The 22,802-nt window shown below is 41.3% G+C and overlaps 1 long non-coding RNA gene across 2 annotated transcripts; it reads left to right on the top strand.

The window, feature by feature from the left end:
* The first annotated feature begins 12,269 nt into the window (after positions 1-12,269).
* LOC117473001 lies at positions 12,270-20,819 on the top strand. 2 transcript variants are annotated; one of them, XR_004554978.1, is made up of 3 exons: positions 12,270-12,327; positions 14,100-14,185; positions 15,459-20,819. It is a non-coding gene; the product is annotated as an uncharacterized LOC117473001 (long non-coding RNA). The 2 variants fall into 2 exon arrangements; XR_004554977.1 differs by lacking the exon at positions 12,270-12,327 and adding an exon at positions 13,624-13,716.
* Positions 20,820-22,802: the final 1,983 nt, after the last annotated feature.

Genomic DNA, 22,802 nt, shown 5'->3' with positions numbered 1-22,802 from the left:
CTTCCTGAGACCCACTGCATCCGTCTGCCATAAACACTATGCAAACATACATGTTAGTTTTGGCCCATAGTGGACTCCATGTTGTGTTGTGTGAAATGGGGGGGAATTAAAAGTTTAGGTCAAATAATATTTAAAATTATATAAATTGTCATATTTGTGTATGTGCCCCTGCCATTCCCCCACAAGGTTGCAACATTGATGATAAATGACAAATAAAGCTTTGCCAGTTTATAACCGATGAAACATGATGGTATCAGAATAATCACTTACATGTGATGTATAGGATGCTACACAGGTCACAAAAGATAAAGTGTCAGGAGAAATAAGCTTAATCGCCATGTCGGTTTTCTTTATTGCACTCTCAAGACAACATTAAATAGAACAATTTTAAATGTAAATAAAGTGTCAGTTGTACATGTCAGTAAACATTATATATAAAATAAAGTCATAACAGTAATAACAATATAAAATAAACTGTCCCAGGTGTAGGGATATTCTCAGCAGCATACACACCTTAGTGCAACGTTGTGTGTCAGTATTTACAAAAACTATACCAAATAAACTGTTATTAAATGCAGTTTGTCGCTCATCCTGCCGCTGCGCCGACGCTTCCTCATGGCGCAGCGCCCACACTTCATCCTGGTGCTGCTGGCGCTCCATCTGCTGCTTGAACACTTCTGCCTGGCGCTCCATCGAGGTGAGCATCTTGTCCTCCGTTTCCTGGGCCTTGGTGAACAGCACCATCTGATCTCCACGCAGCGACTCATTCACCACGGCACGCCGGTCCTCCAACGCCTGGGCGGTGTCAAAGAAATTCGCATCCCGTGTCCGCTTTCCTAAGAGGGGAAAATAAGCAATATACAAGATCTGTTTAGTCGCCATGTAGTTTTACAACATACTAGGAATGTGTTTTTTGTATTTTCACAAATAGAATTAAGGTTTCACAAATCTGAAACTGTGTTATAAAGAATGTTTGGCCTCTCTGGGATAATCCAGTCCAAATAAATCGGCTATGCAGCGATTTAAGAGGTTCAAACACGGAGGATTGTTCCTTTTTTAAAAGTTAAACATAAAACAAACAACAAACAACAAAGTTAAGCAAGTTAAACATAAAATATGATGAATATTATGAAATAAACATGATTGTGAACATCAGTTCGATGCGTAACGTTCTTTCAAGACAAAGTTACAGTGTGTGTACCTTTTGCGTTTGGTTGCTGGTAAGGAGGACGACCAAGAACTGTGATCTAGAATGCAAAGCTCGCTTGTTTCCAATCCCGAGAGTTGTCCATCCTCGCTTGAAACAGACGATTAGTGCCATGAGTTAGTGAAGCAAATTACAGAAACACTGCACAGTTATTCACAAGTCAAAACGTTTTCATAGCGGCGGAGAATATCTAGCTAGCTAGATGTAGCTAGCTCGGGGCCGGTGTTAGCCTATTATGGCTAGCATGGCTAGCTTGATCTACTGAGCAAATAAAAGTACATCTGAGACCATTATTGTGCAGATTAAAACCCCAGTGCATGTAGATGATTTTACCTTCGTCGTGGTAGTCATCGTTGGCCACTGAATCCGCCGTTTGTAGTCCTGAGTTTCTTTATATTTAGCCGGCTGTGCACAATTCCCAGGTCGAGTGAAAGCTACCGAACTGGCTTCAGTAGTATTCCCTGGGTCGCCTCCTCGGCGTAGATCTCCAGAAGCGCCGACACCTCCTCATCATTTCTTGATGCTTGCCATAACTGCTTTCAAAAACAAACACAACGCACGGAGCGTTGTGTTTTTGTAGCGAGGAAAAACAATGGCGTCTCCACACAACATTTTCAGAGTTGTACGGGCGTGGTTTGCAATTCGCCCAGCCAATCAGCACTGGGGCACTTTTGGAGCACTTTTCACCCACAGAAAAGTACGCTCTCTGAGCTGGCTCTAAAAATGGGGGTAAAAGTACCCGAGATTAAGTACGATTTTTGGTGTGAACGCGACATAAGGGGTACTCACGGAACTAAAACGCGAAAAGTACGGTGAAAGTACTCCGGTGTGAACGCGGCTATTGGAGGAGTCGTCAGAGAACTTCTGTAGGTGGCATGAGCCGGAGTTGAAGTGGAAGTCGGAGGTGTAGAGGGTGAACAGGAATGGTGACAGCACAGTTCCTTGGGGGGTTGTATTGTATGGGTTTGTGTGCATATAACTCCCCCGCCCCCCCCTCCGTGAAATGCCTCCATTAGACTCCTTTGTTTACTTCTGTCACATAATGGCATCACTATGTAACACCCGCACTTCTATTGGCTAGTGCTCCAACACATTTTACGTGATAGGCTAGGGGCAGGACATGCTAATTATTCTGCGTGGCAGAATCTTAGGCGTTGTGCACACGGGAACGTTTGCGTTTATGCACAGTATGCGCTTTCAAAAAAGTCTTCCGTTCACATGCATTCGTTTCATTTAACGTGTCTGTTCAAACGAGACCGCTGGAAACGCTGTAGTACATATGCCAGGACTGTAAGTGGCGCTGTAACTTCCGCCAAAATACACCAAAAGCAGTGAAGAAGACCCCGGAGCAGCCCCGCAGCAATGTTGCCATGGCTACCCTTCTGTTTATGCCCCGCGGTGGATTTAGCAACATGTAGTAGTTAATGTAATTCTCCATGTCCACTTGTTGCTGATGGTTGTGGTAGAGGAGCTGTAGATTTTGCACTAACATCTGTAGCATGGTCGAGCTGTAGATGTTCTACTAACATCTGTAGCATGGTCAGTAGCAGTAGCACTAGCAGTAGCTACTGACAGTAGCTACTGGCCATGCTACAGCAGTGAGCAGGAGAGGTGGGGCTATCGTTATTTTGTGTGTGGCGATTGCTGGTATTCAGCGGGATATAGTCATTTCCTCAGCATATGGATAAATGCAACGGGGAAGTTAACTGAAAGAAACCGAATCTGTGGATATTGCATCGACCGACCAAGAAGCACGTCTCCGTGGAGAGGACGCGCTCAGAAAGAGAGATATTCTCTACAAACACCGGGTGAGATCGCTCCTCTGGGACACGCCGGTCCTCGTGTTTCCTTTTTTTGTGTGGATTATAGCCTGAATAGGCCTACAAACATTTCTCTTTTTGCCGCCGACGGGCGCAGGATCAATGAACAATAATGGCCTGGATTAGGCAGTAAAGACAATTTTGGTGTATCGCAGAGCGGACTGTTTAATTTTGTTTGTGTTGTTTGGCTGGAAAATTGTCAATATAATGGATCAATGCATGAAATCTGACTCTGTTTATTTTGTTTAAGGAGTATATTGGGCGTTAACTATTCTGGTTTGCCTTTTATAATATTATTTCATTCAAGAACCCCTTGTGCGTTTAATTAACACAGCTATTTTTGATAGTTGATCGTTACAGATGGCTACTGGCCATGCTACAGCAGTGAGCAGGAGAGGTGGGGCTATCATTATTTTTTCAGGAAATATTCGTATAGAAGCGATTACACGGACTCGTTTGACCCCCCAGAGAGTTTCGTTTGCAAATCTATCCACCTTGGGACCCGTTATCGTTTGTGGGGTCCGTTTCTATCGGCCTCGTTATAAATAATAGGGCTATACGCCAGTGGCGTAGCCAGGAATTATTGTGAGGGTGGGCCTGGAGAAATGTAGGTGGGCCAGGGGGAGACTTATTAAGCGTGGGGTCTGAGCTGAAACTTCATTAATGATTTTAATGATTTTTTTAATGCACTAATTGAACATAAGCATAAACTAGCAGTGAAAACAAAAACATAGGCACGGCGGCCTCAGAATGTGTGTACAACTGACATCCACATGACTAGGGATGGGTATCGTTAAGGTTTTAACGGTAGGCCTACTACTACTTTTATCGATACCGCTTATTGATCCGGTGCTTTAACGGTACTTTTATGGTTTTTTTTTTGAGAAAAAAATAAGGTAAACTAACTAACACAAATTGTGAACAAAACTATCATTGCTTTTTATTTTAATTAAATACATATTTCACATCAAAAGAAACAACAATGTTTTAACAAATCGTATTAAATAATCTGATGACAGAACTGTAAACAGAATAGCTGAAACTTTAACAAAATAAATAACTCTAAATTACCTCTAATCATTAGCCCATGTTTGTATAATTGAGTTAACTCTGTGTGTTGCTGCTAGCATACATAACACCTGACGTGGAAAAGTTACTCGTGGATGGGGCTACAGAGCTACTAGAAAGACAGTCGAACCCGGTGCATTTCTCCGTTTGAATGTGGTGCACTTTTACAAGATGTTTAGACAAATTGCTCGTGTTACCGCCCTTACATGCTAAACTCTTATTGCACTTTTGGTAACGAGCATTGTCCACATCGAACAGGTAAAGTTTAACCACACCTCGGAGCGCGTTCTCTCCGCCATCTCCTCCGCGTGTGTGTGTTGCTGCATGTACAGTAGCAGCTGCGTGTGTGTAAACTGCCCCGCCCCCTCGCACACAGACGGGGGAGAGAGATCTCTCGTCTGGATTGGAAAGATCGAAAATACTAAAAATAATCATAGACGCATTTTGCTGTCTTTTTGCATATTAGAAACAGAGTTGGCGACACTAAAACTGCAATATAATGTTTGTGTAGCAATAATACATATTAGATATATTTTTTACATGTCTCAAGTACCGACCGATAACGTCGGAGCTTAATGGTACCACGGTCTTTAATAATTCAGCCCTGGGGCTCGGTACCCATCCCTACACATGACGGGCTCGGCGGCCACAGGTTGTTTATCCTTGACAGTCGCACAGTGGGCACACACTGAGAGTTTTCATATTCAGCAAATGTGTATACGCTTCACTGCAGACCTCAAGAAGAAATAAGACTTTCGTTTACTCACGGCAAAACCTACTTTACTTACTAATTTACTCACGGTAAAAAAATGCACTCCCTATTCCATTGTCATGAAGGTGGAATCTAACTATATCCAGAATAAGTTTGATTGGATCCAGCTAGAAACATGTTTATTTCTGCTGTAAAGTTGGGCATTTTAACATGGGGGTCTATGGGAATTGCTCCTTTCTGCATCCATCCCCTGTTGGCCACTAGAGGAACTGCAGTTTGTGGCACTTCCTTCTGGGCTTCCCGGCTCTGCGCTATAACGCGCTGATTGGCTGTGGGTGGGCCAGACGTGCATGTGGGTGGGCCCAGGCCCACCCGGGCCCACCCACAGCTACGCCACTGCTATACGCACGCAAAACTATGCAGATACAAGCCGTTTTGTCTTGGTGTAAACGGCGCTTTAGTCTTGCTGATGTTGAGCTGGAGGTGATTGTTGTCACACCAGCCTACGAAGTTCTCAACCAGGGCCCTGTACTCCTCCTCATTGTCATCTGTGATGCAGCTGACAATGGAGGAGTCGTCAGAGAACTTCTGTAGGTGGCATGAGCCGGAGTTGAAGTGGAAGTCGGAGGTGTAGAGGGTGAACAGGAATGGTGACAGCACAGTTCCTTGGGGGGTTGTATTGTATGGGTTTGTGTGCATATAACTCCCCCGCCCCCCCCTGCGTGAAATGCCTCCATTAGACTCCTTTGTTTACTTCTGTCACATAATGGCATCACTATGTAACACCCGCACTTCTATTGGCTAGTGCTCCAACACATTTTACGTGATAGGCTAGGGGCAGGACATGCTAATTATTCTGCGTGGCAGAATCTTAGTTGGACCTGATTTAGAGTTTGAGTAAATCCTGTTGTTACAAATGTGACCCAGGTTGACACCTTTTGTCAGTAGTCCCAAATTTGTTGTGTGATCTAATGCACATTTATTTGTATATTGAGGTGTGTTGTGCTGGATGCTCTGAGCAACACAGCCAAGTTCCAGACTTGGTGAAACTTTAATCGGTATATTCATGCTCAGGTACTGAGGTGAAGTGTTTCACCTTAAGTCTAGTGTGTTTATGTGTATTTAGCTGCCTTACATACAGCCTCGGTGACTGTCACTGATATTCCAAAGACATTTCAGTGAATATAATAGTATTCCCTGTATCTTTCTTCCTCTGGTTCCTCTGGTGCACTGCGTTGCTGCACCGAGGTGCATGACGAGCTGCACCTGGAGAAGGAAGGTCTTAAAAGCTCCAGTGCAGCAGCAGAATGGGGACTGCTGTGTTCTGCCTCTCAGCCTAGGATTGATATTTGTATACAGGGCCGCCCTCCCTACACACTAGGGATGTGCATCTCCATCACTGAGGCCACACACAGTCTCTCAGCGGCGCAACTGTGACGGGCTGACGGGGGGGTGCTAGTGGAGCCTCGCATTTCTTTTGGCGATTTTTTCAATCTGACTTCATATTGACAATTAACAACAGAGGGTGCTACATAACACACTGTCAGGAAAAGTCAGGGACTGGGAAACTTGAATATTTTATTGAAAAAAAGTTACATACAATCAAAAAACAGCTGCGGGTAAAATTGACCCGTTGGCGGTTCTAGTGTTAAACTATTATTGGCAGTCATAGTCTGCTGTATACTAAACACCACTCTCACTGACAGAACACCTCACTGAGTGATTTAACTCATATGTCTTACTTTGAGGTTTTTCTTTTTAAGACGCAGACCCCACGTCGTACTAGCCTACTTGTGTACTTTAAAGCGGCACGGCATCGTTTACAATTTGCGAGCGATTTTTCGCCGTCTTTCTTGTAAAATCCGAAGTGTTGCCAAACGTTTGATTTGTAGATATTTTTCGGTGCGCTGTGTTTCTCTTTCTCCTCGACTTCCATGTTTGTTGATAACTGAGACTCTCGGCTTCCGTAGTGGTGAAGCAAATATCAAAGATTGTCTCTGCTGAGTGCTGACAGGATGAGAGGATATATGAGAGGAAGACGCTACAATCGATGCATCGCGAGTTCAACCCAAACTGTAGCACTCTTTCAACCGGTGCACTCACATTTTCAACGTTTACGCCGGTGCACCGATGCGAATCGGTGAATCTTAACATCCCTACTACACGCAGAACACCCACAGTGCGTGGGGCCTCATCTTGCGCAGGGGGCCTCATCTTATGCGCAAATGCAGCGCAATTATGCACGCCACAGTTTACCCACAGCGAGGCTCCTGCGCCCCACCTTCAGCGCTCGCGACACGTGAGTGACGAGTGGTGTACAGATCCGGGGGGCCTCATGACACAATTTTGCGTAGGGCCCCAAGTTGGCCAGGGCAGCCCTGTTTGTAAATTTCACATGTTGATTGTAATAAATCCTATGGATTTGATTATGTTGAAAGTGTCTTTATCTGTTGTATTTGGGTCAATGGTGGACATTTGTTAGCCCAATAGGATGGGGCGTAACGGAATGGGTTGACATCCACAGGGGAACCAGTGTGTCATGAGTGCATGTTGCACGAAGCACCAAATGACTGTATTTCACATGTAATGCTATAATAATAAAGTGCATGTTGCATGCAGGGATGCTTGTGTTGCGTGCAGTGAGAGAGGCAGGCGGGCGATCAAAGCACCTCCAGAACATTCCAGAGAACTTCAGTAAGAGCTTCTGAGGTTGAAGCCTGAGGAGACACAAGGAAAAACAAAACTTAAGTCCACACGCAAGCAGAGGAGCGGGAACAAGGAGAGGTGAGGGAACAAGGAGAGAGGAGAGGAAAAATGGCAGAAGAGAGGAAGCAAGGAAAGTCGAGGAAACAAGGATTCAGACAAATAGATGACGGGTAAAAGGGAGAGATAGAAGAGGAAAGAAGGACATGAGATGAAAAAAGCAGAGGAGAGACAAAAGGGAGAAAGAGGTGATGAAACAAGGAGAGAGGAGAAGAAAAATGTCAGAAGAAAGGAAACAAGAAGAGAAGAAAAGACAATAGGAAAAAGGAGAGAAGAGAAAGGTTGGAGGGGTACAGTAAATTAAGGAAGAGGAGAGGAAGAAAGAGGGAAGAAAAGGAGGGATAGAGAGGAAAAAAAGAGAGCGGAGAGGAAACAAGGAGAGGAGGAAAGACAATAAGGAAACAAGTACAGGTACAGATAGAGAGGGGAGGAAAACAATAGGGAAATAGGAGAGACAAAGACAAGAGGGTGAAACAAGGAACTGAGAAAGGGGGAGAGGGAAGTAAGAGGAGAAAGGAGAGGGAACAGGAGAAAGAGGAGGAATCAAGGAGACAAAGGAATGCAAGAGGAGAGGTAACAAGGCGAGGACAACGGAGTTAAGCAGAAGGAAAATGGAGAGAGAGGAGGAAACAAGGAGACAAGGACATGCAAGATGGAGAGTAGAGGAGAGGGAGCTCCATCCAAATGTAGTCATGTATTTTAAGAGACAGAAATCCTGGAGCCTGGCATGCAGCCACAGAAGGGATTCCCCTGCAGCTGTGAAATGTGATGCAGACAGAAGGGGGGGGGGGGGGTTGCGTGCATCTAAAAATAATTTTAAATTGCAACAAAATGATCTCCAGAAGTGGGCGGGGTTTACCTGGCTCAGTTACGCTGACAACACCTACTCTGCATACAGTATATACTATATATAGAGTCTTTGCTGAATGGTAAACTAGATTGGTGATAAAGGCAGACTTTCAGAGCAGGAAACAGAGAACGGAGAGAGCGCAAAATATAAAAAGGGAAAAAGATAGTGCGAGACAAACTCAATTCTGAAGGACAGCAGCAGAAGATGCTACGTGTTTAAGCTGCACTAAAAGGAGATTTTCAGGTTAAGACAAGGCTGATAGAAAGACTGAAGCAGAGAAGGCTGAGAGTAGGACAGCAGAGGACCACCATGCCTTCCTCTTCCTCCTCCTCCTCCTACCAACAGCTCCCTGGGGCCCTGGGGCCTTTGGAAGCAACCATCTCCTCCATCCCCTCCTTCTCTTGTTCCAGTTCCTCGCTGCACCCCCCTCCTCCACGGGGCCGTCGCCCCCGCAGGGTCCTGTACCCGGCCTCTCGGAGCAGGAAGCCCCCGCAGAGGGAGGCCCCGGACCAGGCACACCGCTGGCTGCTGCTCCTCTCTGCTCTGCTCTTCCTGCAGATCTACTCTGAGGAGACGCTCACCTGCACAGGTATTTATAGGCTCACACCTCATCTGCAAAATACTTATTTCCTTTTTTCCTTTTTTTATTGAGTGATTACAGGACAAGTGAAGACAAGTCAGGGTCACATATACAGTGAGAGAGAGAATTTACAAAGTGAAGCAAATGACAAAATACCAAGCGGGGCATAGACTTATATATTTGTGAATTGTGTGCAAATAAAATAGAAAATAATAATAATAATATAGAAAAATATGTTCATTGACTGTAATAGGGTTTAAAGAAGCCCTATGATGTTTTGTTAACATTGTGACATCACTATAGTATGTACTGTACCTCTATTGGCTAGTGCTCCAAAACATTGTACCTAAAAGGCTAAGGGGCGGGACATCTCCAAGCGGTTGACCAATCACAACAGCACTAACCAATCACAGCAGACTGGGCTCTGGTTTCAGACAGAGGGTGAAAAGAGGTGCTGCAGCACAGGCAGTATGATACAAATAAAGAGCTTTTTGAACATTAAAGCATGGAGACATTTCACAGTTTAACACTAGAACCGCCAGAGGTCGCTGTATACCTAAAACCGCCAACGGGTCAAATTACCCGCTGTTGATTTTCAAGGTACAATGTTCTTTTATTTATCATGTAGAACAGTGAGTTTTGATCGCACAGGGATGATATTTATACCAATATAATCTGTGGACTCTCAGCTTTTCATATGATATCGTTTGTGCAGATAGCATGAAGTATAAAATATCGCTACCAGTGCTGATTTAAACGCTTGGTGTTAGACTTGTGTTTTGTTTAGGTACACATCTCTCTATCTCTCTATCTATCTATAACTATCTATAACTATCTATCTATCTATCTATCTATCTATCTATCTATCTATCTATCTATCTATCTATCTATCTCTCTCTCAATCTAGCTCTCTATCTATAACTATGACGTCAGAGAATTTTCAAATCTGGATCAGTTTTTATCAGATCCGTTGCAGCCCCGTTTTTAGAGATTTGGGTATGGAGGAAAAGAGAGAGGGTTGTGTTTTCTGACACTTGGTGAGTTCACTGACACACCGGGGACACATATTCATGTATACAAGACGTACAAAAGTGCATTTTGCATGATAGGTCCCCTTTAAATGTAAATTAGCCTGGTTTAGTCAAAGAAAAATTCCATTTTTTTAATAGTCACAAATTTGAGATTTGTTTAAGTTAAAAGAATGAAGTCCGACCAGTTTCTTGTCCCTCAAACAATAAAACAGAACATTTTGTTAACTTTTGTATCTGTAAATGCTTAACTTTCTTTGTGTAATTTCAGAGCTCCAGGGCCAGTGTCCAGACACGGCAGTGCCTCAGCCCCAGGAGGGGGAGGGGAGCCTGGGCACAGGGCAGGGATGGGGCGGAGAGGAGCCCTGGAGGGTCCAGATGAGGGGTGGAGTTTCAGAGACTCAGCCGGAGTGTGTGGTGGCGTGAAGGAAGAGCAAGTCATTTTCAATCAGCCCATCTTTTTTTCTCCAAAGACTCTTAATGCACATAGAGCAATGAGAAAAACCAAGAGGCTGACACAGATACTAAAGACAATGTTAGTCAATGATATAAAGATGACATTTCTTCTTCTTAAATAAATGTCAAGGGTTGCAAAAAAAAAGGTTGCAATGGAAGTTACTTCTGACCTTTGACTTTTGCGCATCTGGGGGCCTTAAACCTGCATTCTTAGACATGGCCAGTAGGGGGCGACTCCTCTAGTTGCAGAAAGAAGTCAGGAAATGTCACTATACTTCTCACTTGGTTTATTATCTCAGTATGTATTATACCTAACATGTTTATGGCTGATGGTCCATTTCCTATACACAGTCTATGGTTTCTTGCAATGATGCTGATTTAGAACGAGGCCATGCTCATTTTTTATTAAGTTACTCCCTGGAGAAAACACGTAAAGTGAAGAGTGATGTGTGAATTCTTTGAAAAGACTGAATGTAAAGCTGTTGACATTTTTTTTTCATTGTCTTTATTCGTTTTCCACATTTACAAGCACATTATTCATACTTACTGTACAATCATAATAATAATAAATTATAGAATAAAAAACGGAAATAAGTTGTGAATAAAAAAAACAAGTTTAACTGTGGAAGACAAGTTTGCAGGATGTTTCGTGAATATGAACACGGTTTAATATCTTGAATTTTATTAAATTGTAAAGAATCAAATGAATCAGTCATGAGTAGTTGAAAGTACTGTACTTAAGTACAATTTTGCAGAACTTGTTTGAGTATTTTCCTCTAATTCTTCTTTATTCGTCTACTCTTGTACATTTCAGAGGGAAATACAGTACAGTACAAATTTCGTTAAAAGTCACTATAATGATTAAGATTTTACACACAAGACATATATTATATATAAAATATCAATTGCATATTGCTAAGTTGTAAAAAATGAAACCTCATGACCTAGAGAAAACAGCTTTAACATTAATGCATTAGTAAGGATAATGATATTAAGATGAAAACTCCATTCAACCTGAGGAGAATAAATTCACATCATTTCAATACAAAATAAAAGAAATAGTGCAAATAAAAGTACAACATGATAAAAATAAGGTCCAAACCCAAAACATATACAATGCAACAATCAGTTATTGATGATAACATATACTGTAAACATTATAGAGTAAAAATTATATTTTGTCACTGATTTTTCTGGAGTACTTTTACTACTCTTAATTGTATGGTCCTGATCATACTTACAATTTGAAATTATACTAAAAGGGGCTCTATTATACTCATATTCTTCTACTGTGACATGTCTCCATGCTTTAATGTTCAAAAATATCCCTCTGGAAGGAACACAGGGATTTTAGCCTTTGAAGACCATTTACATGCACACAAACCACACAACACACTACAGGAAAGGTAACAAAAATAAGCATATGGTCCTCTATAGTATTCATACACAGTACTTATGATAGGATTTGTTTATCTCAACTTTTATTTTGGTAGAGAATGTGAAAACTTATCCAGCACTGGTCCTACGGTGGCCGGCAGGTGCAAACGCGGAACAACGGCCAAAAGCGCATACATAAGCAGGAAACAGCTGCAAATAATTAAATAAAAAACATGCAAACCCCGAAAACAAACGCAACAAAAAAACGCTGCAAATACAAAAACAATATGCAAAGTCAAAAACACATACAAACCCAAAAACACACAGTGCTCCAGGCCTCTAGGGGGCGCGCTACGTGGAACAGATTGATGTCTGACCAGACATAGAGAGAACGAACGAGAGTGATGGAAATTGAAGCCGGAGGGAAGGAAGGTGATTGAAGTGGACAAAGTCAATATATAAGAAGGTCAGTTTTGTTTTGTTGTTATACAAAGAGCGTCATATTTACGCAGCTAGCATTAGCGTTAGTGATGGGAATTCCGGCTCTTCTTGGTGAGCCGGATCATTTGGCTCGGCTCACCAAGAAGAGCCGGCTCTTTCGGCTCCCAAACGGCTCTTCAGTTTACCACATATTATACCTTTTATAATTCAATCAAATGTAGCCTTGTTTTGACTAATGATTTATATGTGTACACATATCACTTAAATTATTCAATACATCCTTTGTACTGAAGTATTCAAAAGTAAAAATGACATGTTTAATATCAATTATTTGCTGTGGCCAATTGTTTTCATTGCATTTACAGACCCTTGTATCTCTCTGATACCACCCAATGAATGCACAGACTTGCTTGTCGAACCACGCTACACAAAGCAGATAGCAACACCTATAACAAAACCCGAGGTGACAGGGCTTTCAGTGTTGCAGCTCCTAGACTGTGGAACAGCCTCCCAGTACATATCCGGACTGCTGAGTCTATTGAACTTTTTAAATCTCAGCTAAAAACTCACCTCTTTGCACTGGCTTTTAATACTAGTTGAACATTACATTTTTACATTTGTATGTGTTTTTTTAAAAATATTTTTCTAGTTATTGTGCTTTTTATCATGTTTTTAATTATTGTTTTATTATTGTACTCCCATTGTGTTATTTAATATGTATTGCCTGTACAGCACTTTGGTCAACTGAAGGTTGTTTTAAATGTGCTATATAAATAAATAAAGATTGAGATTGAGATAAAAACTTAAGCATAGACATTTTAAAAAATGGGCTACTCTATCGACATTTTAAAATTATATTTAAAGAAAAGGCCCTGACTAAACAGCAGGGCTCTATTTCAGTATTAACTATAGAAAAAAAGACAGCAACAGCTGACATCAAATCTTTGCCGAGCCCAAGGATAATCATAAATAAATAACATAGTGAAAATAAATATATTGCAATGCTCAGTACAGCAGCATCCAACCGTCTCTAATCATAAAAAAACATAATAAAAATAAATGTATTGCAATGCTCAAAACAGCAGCATCCAACAGTCTCTAATCCTTGGATATTACATGTCACTGCATGCATGCACGGAGCAGCTGTAGCGCGGAGATCATCATATCATTCTGTCTTGTATTACTTAACAACAACAAAATAACAAAAAAAAACGGCTCGTTCGCGGGCGCGAGCCGGCTCCCGTCGTTCACTTAAAAGAGCCGGCTCTTTGAGCCGGCTCGTTCGCGACCGACACATCACTAATTAGCGTGCCTACAGTAACTACTACACCAGCTGAGGAGAGGAGAGCTTCACCTGAAGAGAAGATAAAGTGAGGGAAGAACATTGTTAAAAGAGATGACGAATGGAGTGCAGGTAAATAACACGGGCCATAGTGAGTACCGCGGAAACATTTGAAGAGAGAGAGAGAGACATTCTTAGCAGTTTGTTTATATGTATGTATTTGCGTATAGATGTTGCAACTATACAGAGCTTTAGCAATACTATAAGTAACTATGGTCGGTGGAGAAGTGATAAAATGTGAAGAGGGACAAAGTAATGACAGGAGAGTAGTGTGCATTAGACATGCTCAAGAACAAATATAGAGAAGACATTCAAGGAGAGAGAGAGAGACAAAACACAGATTCAACGGTAAACATGATGCATCTTTCTATTTATTTAGCTAACCACTATTTAGACTGTGTGTTTTTGATTGACTTGATTAAATGGATTTACTACATCAATGTATGTCTTTTCAGGCTGCCATGTTGTGTCCTTTCTGTGGCCAACATCTGGGGACAGTTCAAGTGTTCTGTACAGTTTTTGGCAGAAGTTGAACACAACAGTAAGTTCACTTTTGTATGTATTGTATCTGTTTCAAATGCAAGAAATAAGGATTCAACACACTACTCTGTTTAGAATACTAATTGGCAGATGCATACACTAGTTATCAGCATGAAGGACTCATTTGCGGCTTTCACACCAGCGCTTTTCCCTTTCTAGCTCCTAGCGAGAGCTTTTCTGGTTCAGCTCCGGTTTCCCTTTTCAGCTCCCGCTCTGTTCACACCGCCCAGAGCTGCCGAGAGATTTTCTCCCACAACAACAACGGGCCGGGGACTGCGTCGGGTCGACGATCGTGTTGCTTTTAATCATACGAAGCCAGATTAAATTAAATAACGACTTCTCCAACCTTATACTTTTCTCCAGAGTGCCGTGGTTCATTGTTTATTAATGTGTTTCAGCGGCATTTACCGACCGCTGCAGTGCTGGCCGCTCTTCCACGGGAGTTTATTCTCCCGTTAGCTCCGGGTTAGCTCACACGGCTCTAAAGTATTCACTGTCTTGACTGTCACACAAGCAGCTGATACATATCCCCAGTTCCCCTTAAGTGAATGTGTGTCAGTCTGAATTGACGCTGTTTGGCATCACAACGCTGTTATGAAAGTTTCTCTGGTATAACATGGGTGATGTTAGCATAGCAACCGAAGCTAAACTGACTACATGCTAAGCCGTTTTCTACAGGCACATTTTACCGGCGTATTTTTCATTATGATTCTACTTGTGATAGTCGGACATGACAACCTGTGCAGCCCATGTATTGATTCCATCCGATAGCTGCTATAATAACAAACAAAACGTCTGCCTGCTCTCCACAATGATCAATAACAGCGAACGGATGGTCAAAGTAAGGTTTCCTGCACGCCTCGACGTAAGCGACGCCGCGTCATAGCTCCAAAGCTCTTGCCTCTGGACCGACAACTTTTTGGAGCTGGAAGTGAACCGCATTCCGGAGCTATGACGCGCCGCCGCTGCGGTGTGAACAGGAAAAACCGGCGCTTTTCAGGCTCTAGCTCCCAGCAGGAGCTGGAAAAGCGCCGGTGTGAAAGGGGCAATTGTCTGTTTATGTGAAATATGTAGAAGCCATCATTAAATTGTAGACCAATGCATAATTAAATACACAAAACAGCTTATATTATACATGAATAATTGTGTATTAGTTCTATCTTTATAGAGAAAATTATACATTTAGAATCAGATTTTGAGACAGTGAGCGGCTGGGAAAGTCACACCGCCATGGGGCACACACAGTTGCTATGACAGTTTCTTCGCATTCTCAGGCATTCCATAAGGAGGGTCAGGAACTCACGCTTGGGACCACAAGTGTCCACTCCATCCTCAGTTTGTCCCTCATCCTCAGTGAACTTAACTGACATCTCATGAGAGGGGTCGAATGAGGCACCTTTGAAGCCGCGGATTGCTCCATCTCACACATTGGCTCTATTAATATTGAACCTGCTGCAAGATGTATTTGTTATTTTTGCAGAGAGTTCTGCATCAATGTCCTCCGCAGTCAGGTATTCAATTCAATCTTTATTTCAGACTCAAGGTCCATATCACATACAAAATGACATACAAGATACACATCAATAAATGAGATTAAAAAGCTAAACAAAAAACAAAAAAACAAACAGATAAAAAACATAAAATCAGTCCAGTTACAGCTAGCCACACACAGCCTCACTGTCTGTGGAGGCTATTGCGCCAATGTCTCCAAATTATGGAAGAGAACCAAGTAGAACTCTTCACAGGGTTAATTAAAATCGAGATAACATGATTGTCAGATTCTTCTAGGCGAAACATGAATTTGTAGATTACATTTCTTAAAAGGGCTTGACAGGTAGGTACCCCCAAGTTAACAAACAGCTGGCTGGCACTGTGCCATCTTGGTACCCTCACCAGCAACCGTAAAGCATCATTGTATGCAACTTTTAGTTTTTGCATGCTTCTAGCCTTGTAGTTACTCTACAGGTGAGCCGTGTACAATGGTGTACAGAAAGCTTTAAAAAGTGATACCTTGACATCTACAGAGCACAGTTTGCAGCGTTGTCTATGGATGTCTTTGTCATCTGAGAGATCATCAGAGATATAATGACCAAGGTACTTCATCTCATTGCACACAAGAAGAATGTTGCTACTGAGAATACAATTAGGAAATACAGCCTTTTTATCCTCAATCATGATGCTACTCTTCTTGGCGTTATACTTAATATTAAAATCAATGCCATACTGGGAACAAATCCTCAGAAGCTGTTGTAAGCCTGCACTGTACGGGGAAAAGATGATTAAATCATCTGCATACATAAGGTGGTTGACAACAGTAGCACCGATGACACAGCCAGTTTTACACAGGTTCAGTTTCCTAGACAGATCCTCCATGTACAGATTGAACAACAAAGGAGATCAAATCCCACCTTGCTTGACCCCATTACCAACATACAAATGTTCAGACACAGTATTGCCCCCACTTCACCTGCATAGTCTGATGTGCATACCAGACGGCTAAGATCCTTATTATGTACTTGGGTACCCCTCTCTGGCACATTTTGTCAAATAATTTGAAATGATTCAGTCTATCAAATGCCCTGGAAGCATCAATAAAACACAGAAACATGGTGGAATTATGGCTTCTATATTTTGCTATAATGTCTTTTAAAGCAAAAATACACATATCTGTGCCGTGTTTTCTTTTAAAACCAAACTGGTTGTCAGCTGTGGTAATATACCTTTCCAGCCTATCCAACAGAATTCTCTCCAACACTTTGGAGAGAATGCTATAAGCAATGGGTCTGTAATTATCAATGCCATTAATCTCCCCAGCTTTATCCTTGATGACTGGCACAAGTAGCACAGATAACATGGAAACTGGTAAGACACCATGATTAAGTAAACCAGTAAGACACAGAGCAAGAAGAGGAGCAAGCTTAAGACTGGCATATTTGAAGTGTTCAGCTGAGATGACATCCGGGCCACAAGCTTTGTTATTTTCTAGATTCATTATAGTGTTGTAGACTTCCTCTGATCTAACTGTAACGTTTTCAGTGGCGTCAACCTTTTCAACCACAAATGCATCACTCTTAACACAGTTGAACAACTCATGATAGTGTTGTCGCCACAGTTCTGCGATGTTGCCTGACCCACACACTGGAAGACGGTAAGGGAGTCTTACAGCTGTTTATGACTTTGGCCTCTTTCCAGAAATCATAGCAACTATTGTTGCGCAGCTTTCTGGCAAGTGAGTCAGCCCTCATTGTGTCCTCATTTTCAGTCTCGGCCTTCCTGATTCTGCCCACAATTTAAAAGCATCTCTAGCAGCAGTGTGTAGCTCAGTCACATGTTCATTCCATCCAGGTTTTATACCATGCTCCTTTTTCTTACTGTTGTAAAAACCCTTACTTGAGGCATTTAACACATCAATAATAAGATCATATGTAAAACATAGATCTCTACCATGTTGCTCATTTTTACAGTTGGTGTCACTACAGCATTGCTTCTCTTGGAATTACAACCAAGTCTAATGATTAGTCAGTGAGTGAGGTAAAGTGATTCATATCCTTCTCACTTAACTTTGACCAATCCAGCCTCCCTGTGTGTGTTTTATTGTCATCAACAGATAGCACCGGAATATTTTCAACATTTAGGGTCAATACAAAAGGAATATAATCTGTAGTGGCCAACTCATAACAGATGTCAATGTTGTCCTGAGAAGCGTGTGCATCAGCTGTGCATATACAGTGATCTAGCCATGACACAGTATGCCATGCTTCACTAATATATGTAAAGCTTTTCTCAGGTAGTAGTGATTTACTTGACAGTATGATATTATTATCATTACAAAAATGCAGTAAACATTTGCCAAACAGAGACATCATCCGAAATGTCAGCATTCAAGTCACCCACTACATACACACAGGTTGTGGCATTATCCTTAATGAATGCATTAACAAATGCCATTCTATTGCGATATTCATCTTCATATGATTCATAAGGTGTGTAAATATTTACGATAATAAATGACCTATTTTCATACTTGATCTCTATACCAATGGCCCAGTCGACGTCCAATCTTACCACTGTAACCAAAGGATCATATTTACTGTTCCAGAGAATCGCCACACCACCCGGTATCCTACCATGGGCTATTTTATCACGGAGATCAGTAGTTGACTCTCCAACTCCATGAAAATTAGCATGTAGTGTATTCAGCCTTTCCAGATCTTGCTTGGGTAACCATGTCTCTTGTAAGCACAGAATATCACATTCCTCCAACAGTTTATCAACAACCAGCCGCCTCGCTTATATCCCCAGCACTGTGCCCCACACGTAGGCCACGCGTGTTATATGACACCACCCGCATCCTATTATGTATGTACTACAGTCATTTACATCAGCAGATGCATGATTCCCGTACACGTGTACAGGAGCGACCACATTGTTTGTAGCAGTGCTATCACCCGCAAGTGACCCACTAGCAGGCCGTCTTGGCTCATAATAGCGTCGGACATAGGTGCCAGCTGGCCACAGCTCTGGGTCATACATTTCTGCCACTTCCTTGCATTCGGCAGTGATGTGAAATGAGCTGAACCTACTCTGTGCCGACTCAATCTTCCGACAAGTAACTGCTCGGCCAAGTTTCTCTCTCAGATACTCAGTTAGCATGTTAGCTTCCAGTTGAGTGGCACACTTAGTGGCAAACGCACTCACCATCTTTGTGATCACAACTTGTACGTTAGAACTCACTGGGCCAGTTCCAACTATACCCGTCTTCTTCCTCTCCCGTTTCAGTGGCGCTTGCATTGTATTCTGTGCTGGGAAAGACAAAGTGATGTATTGTAATATTAAATGATGAAGCTAGTAATAAGATTTACAGTATAGAATAGAAAAATGAAGTGGTAATAGTAACAATTAATACCTTTCCTCTGCAGTTTGCTCCATTTTGTCTTCTGGCTCAGACTGGCTATCAATAATGATAGGTGCATAAACATTTGTGTAGTTGCTGCAGTGAGAAGACAGTTGAATAATTACTTTCAAATACATAATATATGCATGACAGTCATATTTACAAAAGGATGTCGATCCTCTTCCTGTTTTTTTTTTAATACATTGGGTTCTAAACTGACAACAGCACTTTTGTCCTACTCCTGCACAATCCTTGTAAACATTTGAAATGGATGCAAGAAACAATATCTGATCTTTGAAACATATTTGTGGGTGTTTTTTGTATCGTCTTCACTAAGATGTAAGATGTTGTGGGTGTCATTTGGAAATGTATAAAAGTATAATTGTTCTGCTTCCTGGCAATGTTACCCACTGTGATTGGAGGCTATACAAACAAACAAAGGTAAAAATAAAGATACACACCAAACAACTGTGTCACGATGCAACTGTCAACATCGTTTACTTATAGAAGTTGTTCTGACCCGGGGCAGACTGGACCTCTTCCTGGACTGGGGTTGGTGCTCCATCCTATCCCAGGAAATAAGTGCAGTTGATCTAATGACAGTGTCATTAGCACACAAAGGTATTTATTGATTTCATGTTCACAAATTCAAACCTACATGGTATAATTACATTTTTAATTAGTCTCACCCGATCAGACGCTGGTTGTGGGTGCCTGAGAGGTCTGATAAAGGTAAACACAAAATATATTCAAACTACAGTTAAAACATTCTGCTTCTTGTGACACAACATAATATGTTGACAATGTTTTATTTTACCCAGGCAAACTGTTGTCCATTCTGGGAGTGCTCACTTTTGGAACATTTGGAATGTCCCACACCTGCATACACACAAATGACTGACTGAAATAAAATAAATTCACTTCAATTAAGAATAAATGCCACGATAAATCCAAACTGACCAAGGTACATTATATTGTTGACCGTCCTTTAACTCTCACATTAGGATTTACATTTGGGCACAATAAACCAACTTCTCTCTGCACCTATAATATATCTATATGATGTCAAGAGTTACATTTAGGTGCACAATGCTGTCTCTTGACTTGTAAGCTCTTTTACCAAACAAGCTAACGCTAGCTGGGTAAATATGACGCTCTTTGAATAAAAACAAAACAAAACGTACCTTCTTACTTTGTCCACTTCGATCAACTTTGTTTCCTCCGGCTTCAATTTCCATCACTCTCGTTCGTTCTCTCTATGTCTGGTCAGACATCAATCTGTTCCACGTAACGCGCCCCCTAGAGGCCTGGAGCACTGTGTGTTTTTGGGTTTGCATGTGTTTTGGGGTTTGTATGTGTTTTTGACTTTGCATATTGTTTTTGTGTTCGCAGCGTTTGTTTTCGGGGTTTGTGTGTTGTATTTAGTTTGCATCATTTCTGTAAATGCAGCGTTTTTTTGTTGTATTTGTTTTCAGGGTTTGTTTGTTTTTCATTTAATTATTTGCAGGTGTTTCCTGCTTATGTATGCGTTTTTGGCCGTTGTTCCGCGTTTGCACCTGCCGGCCACCGTAGGTTTGCAATGTAAACTCTGCAAATTCAAATAATGATCAGTTTTTGGTTCAACCTGCTTTTTGAAACCCAACAGCACCAACTTCTTCATAAACCAAGCAACAGTCTGATGTTTCCTGGGTAGTCCGTGTGTGTGTGTGTGTGTGTGTGTGTGTGTGTGTGTGTGTGTGTGTGTGTGTGTGTGTGTGTGTGTGTGTGTGTGTGTGTGTGTGTGTGTGTGTGTGTGTGTGTGTGTGTGTGTGTGTGTGTGTGTGTGTGGGAGGTTGTGTTTATTTTTGACAGTGACTCAGAGGGCCGAGGTTATCCCTCAGTCAGTGGGGGCGGGCTGTGAGAGCAAACAAATCTCAAACTGTCAGGGTGAATCTTGAACTGGCTGGTATCACTGTGTGAGAAAGTGTGTGTGTCTGTACATGTCTCAATATGTGAATGTGTGTGCAGTACCAGCTGACTAGACTGATGTGGTTTCAATGCCTTTAAAATACTGTTTATATCATGTGTAGTCATATAAAATACTACTTTTAAAAATACTTATTCTTCATTGAAATGCATGTATCATCAAAGAAACAAGATAAGAGCTAGGAAAATACTAAAACACAATAGATAACATTAAATTAAAGGATGTACAATGTCACTGCAACACAGAAAACCTAATTAAAGTATGAAATATTGAAATCGAAAAAGATAATTAATGTTTATTTAAGACATTGATTTAGGTATGAATAAAATACATTTTTTTTCACAATATAGCAAATCCAATAACTTATCTATATGTTATAATTAATTAGATACTTATAATTCTTAACATAATTAAGGCTTATATATTGTATACAGAAAATCAGGAATGTTACAAATTAAGAAAAATAAGTGTAGAGCTGACATTACTTCTGTTAGTGTCAGGTATTAATGTAAAACCTGAAGAATCAAGTCAAAGTTAGCTTAGCTAGCTTAGCTATATACACACCGGTGCACTAGCATTGTTCACTATAGTCACCCGGGTGCAACTAGCATCTGCATAATAAAAATGAAATTTTAAATGATATAAACAACTGAAAATCATAAAGAGATGGAAAGAAGCAACCTGAAGAGCTGTCCACAAAAATGTAATAAATCTATTTATCCATCTTTATAAATTATTACATAATAAATCATCATATATCTAAAAATCTGCATTCATGATTTATTTCACGTAACAAGAAGAACTGTATATCCTTTATAAACACATATATTAAAGAGACATAAGAGATCAATACAATCTGCCTCTAGTCAAAGTGATGTCATTGTGGATATGTCATATTTCTGTCTGTTCAGTCATATAAAGCTGTGAATCTGAGCTCACCGTGTTGTTCATTAGAATCAACCCAAACATCTCGTCACAGCAGAGAAGACAGTGTGATGACGGACGGACAGTTGACAGCAGCCAATCAGAGAACAGTCCCGTCACAGGATTGGCTCGGCTGCTGAAGCAATCACTCTAAAAGGAAACCTCTGCCGCGAAATATGTCTGTTTCAACTGTCTACAATGTATTGCATTGTGCTTCAGATTGCAAACAGAAACCAGCGCAGACCGGCTGAGGTGGTGATTTTCTAGCTGCTGTGGGGAATGCAAGAGTGACTACTGAATCTAAAGGTTTCTTTTAGTTTCGATTACCCACAACCTTATGCAGAGCCTCGTAGTTGTCATTGCCATTTCTGTGTACCACAGCTGTCAATTTCACTGTTAATGTCATAAGCTTCTTTCCCACATGCTTTGCAACATTGAAATGACATAGATAGGTAACTCAAAAAAACTAATGTATTACACATTACTAGTTACTTTTAAAAAGTGCGTTACTTTACTAAATGTATCACTGCTGAAAGTTACTTAGTTACTCTACACATTACATTACGTTTGGACTACTCTGTAAAATTACCTGAAAGATAACTATTACTATACCCAGATCAGCACAAATCCTTAAACTTATAATGACAATACTGAACCCAGACATCTGTTTTCTGCACTTAATTTGAACATCAGGGTTGTTTTCTTTAGCTCAGTTTCCATCTGTAACAATGTAAATCTCCCCTCTGTGGGACGAATAAAGGTTTTCTGATTCTTATCGTGACATGACACTGGTTCAAAAAGTGTTCCTGTTTGATAGCCGCCGCCGGCCCGTTA

Source organism: Trematomus bernacchii, unplaced genomic scaffold (genome assembly GCF_902827165.1).
Source record: "Trematomus bernacchii unplaced genomic scaffold, fTreBer1.1, whole genome shotgun sequence".
In the NCBI taxonomy this organism is placed as follows: Eukaryota; Metazoa; Chordata; class Actinopteri; order Perciformes; family Nototheniidae; genus Trematomus; species Trematomus bernacchii.
This window is presented reverse-complemented; position numbering and strand designations above follow the sequence as displayed.